The following is a 3,692-nucleotide window of genomic DNA, read 5'->3' on the forward strand; positions in this document are numbered from 1 at the left end:
CAAATGCGATGCTGCTTGCCACAGATAGATAACGCCATGTAAGCCGCATAAAAAACGTTAGATATTAAGAGAGGAGCATGTATGTATGTATGCACGTGTGAACGTGCGTCTGTGTTGGTTAGTTCAAATGGGCGGGCGTCCAACACACAACCGGTTTAAATGGTATTTTGTGTCATTTGCCACATGCCACATTTGTCTGCTTACTTGCAGTCTGTTCGTTGTTTGTAGTTTTGCAGCCAATTCTTGCTTGGCCGAGTTGACAGCATAGCCAACTGGCATAACATTTGTATGCGCAAGCGTAGCACATGCCTACTAACTGTGTATTGTAGCTATGTATGACCTTATGTGTAAGCTGAAAGTACGCTGCGTCTAAGTACAAAAACATTTTTGTAAAAAATTAGCCAGCAAAAACTATGCGACAAACACGTATGGTGCGCGGAAAAACTGTGGTTCAACAAAAACTCAGAAAAAAATGCACAAAAAAGTTGCTGGACACAAAACTATTTACTTACTTACAACAACATAATGTTGCACACAGTTTAAAACAAATTTTTTTTTGAGGCACCGTAATCGTTAGTTGAATAAATAAATGTACAGTTATTATCTTAACAAATTTTATTTAACTTTTCGGGAACTCTACTTTACAGTTACGCTCTTAAAACTGGCATTAAAAAATATGTCATAAAGCGATTGAGAACTGCATAGTGTACTGCTGTGTGTAGAAGCGCTCTGCAGCGAACTTCCGAAGTCAGGCGTTCTTGAAAAAATTTCTGAGATAGAGCGTTTTCGCAACGGCTGCCAAGATAGATCGATCTTTGACTCAGCCGTAGATATGCACTCATAATTACGCATTGCAAGGAAAGAACTTGGAATACAATGGGGTATAGTCGTTCTTCTGGGTACGCTGGAGTCTGGATGTAGTTTAGCCGTCCTATACTCAATTCGGACTCCAGCGTCCTTGTTTTCGCATTCTGGGCAACGTGAGCAACCCATGTGCGAGATGCGGCAACCAATCCGAGTTGAGCATTGGGTCACGGCAGAAAGAGAGAAAGCTTCGGTGGGGCTACTCTGAATTATTCAGTTTAAGAACTCACCAAAGTCTGCAGCGTCTATTCACAAATAGGTGCTGTTGCATGCGGGCGTCTGTCTTGGAGCAAGCGGCTCGCTATATAAACTGATTGTATCTTACCAATGTGGCTTCAGACGTGGTAAGTCCACCAATGACTAGATTTTCACGTCAAATCCTGGCGAAGGCATTAGATATGCAAATCGACACACACCGGATTTTTAAGGCCTCTTTTGATACCGAGCAGAGAAGCCGCCTATACGACACAATGTTTTAATTTGGGATCCTGACAAAACTAATACGACTTATGTAGAGTGACGTAGAGCAGAACCTTCAGCGTCGTTTGAGCTTAAACGAGGTTTCACACAACGCGGTTCACTCTCATGCGACTTTTTCAATCTGATGCTGGATAGAGTTATAAGAGCTGCCAATATGAATCGCAGCGACACAATTTATATAGCAAAAGAACGATGCTGCTGGCGCTAGGGACATAAGCGCAGGATTTTCCAGCTTAGAAAAAGAAGCTAAAGAGTTTAGGGGGACAACGAAAGCAAGGGGCCCACGAACAAAATGGAGGACTAAGTGCAAAAGGACCTGTCTGCACTCAGTATGAAGAACTGGCGCCAATTCGCAAAGTTCGGAGGCAAATGGCAAAGTTTTCTGGACGTGTATCAAACCGACAAACGGTTTTAGTATCAAAAAAGAGAAGTAGGAAGGAATTAGTTTAGGTCAACTCCAAGTCGAAACCTTTTATTCATAGCTGGAAGCATCGAGAGTCTAATCCCAGAAACGTCAATGTGAGTGTTTAACCCACTAAACTTTAGATGACCTTTGCATCTACATATATCACTGAGAAGTCATCGGTGGCAGCCTAAGCACCAAGCTCTACGTCCATTACTGTTCATATAATACGACCTGGTGTGAAAACAACAAGATCTCCCTAGTTTGAATATTTAGAATATTAAAAAGGGTTGCCACCTGTTTAAAAAGATAAACTGAATTTTTTTTTATTAGATCGGGATGTATCTATGTAATATTGATGCGCCTAAAAGATGTAGCGATCTCCATTCTCAAGTTACATAACTGATGACCAGGGAACGGATTTTATGGAAGTTGCCTTTTTGTCTGCTAAAGAGATAGAGTATATTCGATTAAGAATGTCCACGATTTAGCTTTCCCTGATTCCATATATACACATTTGATGTTGCCTTTTTTTTCTTTTTTAAGATATTTGCCTTTTTTGCCTTTTCTACCTTTGAAAAAGCGATTATAGCATTTACATTTTTTTTTAAGATTAAATGTACACATGCCAAATTGGTGTTGGAAAAATCAAAGCCGTTTTCTCAGCTAACGTAGGCTTGGAGACAATAAGGGGTGTGGATAAAATTGTAAAGGGCGAGGAAAACGCCTTTATTCCTGATAATATGAACGTGTCAATTGGACTCCACTTGTATCAACTTACGTCGAGCGCACATTTAGTACATTCAAGGCTTTTCTTCGCGAAAATCGAATAAAAATGCTGTCAGAAAACTTCAAAATGCATCCTGTTACTGTTAATGTTACTACAGTTTTATTAGTTAGAAACTCGAAAGGATAAAATAGTCAAAGATTCAAAGTACAAATTTTTCATATAATGAAACTAGTTCATAGTTTTTCTCTTTTTACTTGTAATATAACCATTTCTAAAATAAATGTATTTTTTGATTGTTCTTTGTATTTTCTGTCTTTTTTAGTGCCTTATTTTGCTTTTTTTGCAATACCTAGTGCCTTTTCCTGCCTTTTTCGCTATTTTGTTTTGCCTTTTCCAGCCTATTTCGTTATTTTATTTTGCTTTTTTATAGGTTTTTAGGTCCTAAAAATCCGTTCCCTGCTGATGACAGTACGAATGTGTATTTTAATAGCGAGGTTTTAGTTTTTTTTAACTATAATTTAAATTCTGACACTCGCGGCTTTTATAGTATACTGCTGCTGGTGCGTACCTAAACCTGTTATCGGACAACTGTTAATATAATGTTCTTGCCAAAAATAAACGGTAAGTCCAAGATTTGCAATTTGCGTTGCTAAAATTTAATGGGCTACAAAACTGAATACCAAAATCTTGTCTAAAGATGCTGATCAAGAAGCTAGAAATTTTTGGTCAAACTTTGCAGATTTTTCATAATTTTTGCACAAAGTCTGAAATTGGGATTTATATCGTGCTTGTTAAGTAAGCGTATCTCGGTAACCGATTTATCAATTTGTACGAACCTCAGTACAATCATTGACCTTGTGGCATAGAAAAGCTATATTTTGCAAATTTTCGAAATCGAACTAAAATTTCGGCCACTTTCGATTTCCAAAAAAAAAAATAATTAAAAAAACGTTAAGAACGTATTGCTTTAAAACGTTGCACCACGTTGGATGCTGTATTCTAGCAGCTAAAAGAACATATACTAAAAATTTCAGACATTCAGATCTTATGAATTAATACATTTATTTGTAATTTTTTATGGAATCGGCATCGGTATTGGCCGATTTTTTCCCCATAAGCCGATTAATCGGCATCGGTACCTAAAACAAATTAAAATTGGTGGGCCTCTAGTAGAATGCCAAAAAGATATAAGAAAATTATATTAGTGAAAGAGAT

The sequence above is a fragment of the Rhagoletis pomonella genome, unplaced genomic scaffold (genome assembly GCF_013731165.1).
Source record: "Rhagoletis pomonella isolate Grant_MI unplaced genomic scaffold, Rhpom_1.0 Rhpom_scaffold_00008, whole genome shotgun sequence".
In the NCBI taxonomy this organism is placed as follows: Eukaryota; Metazoa; Arthropoda; class Insecta; order Diptera; family Tephritidae; genus Rhagoletis; species Rhagoletis pomonella.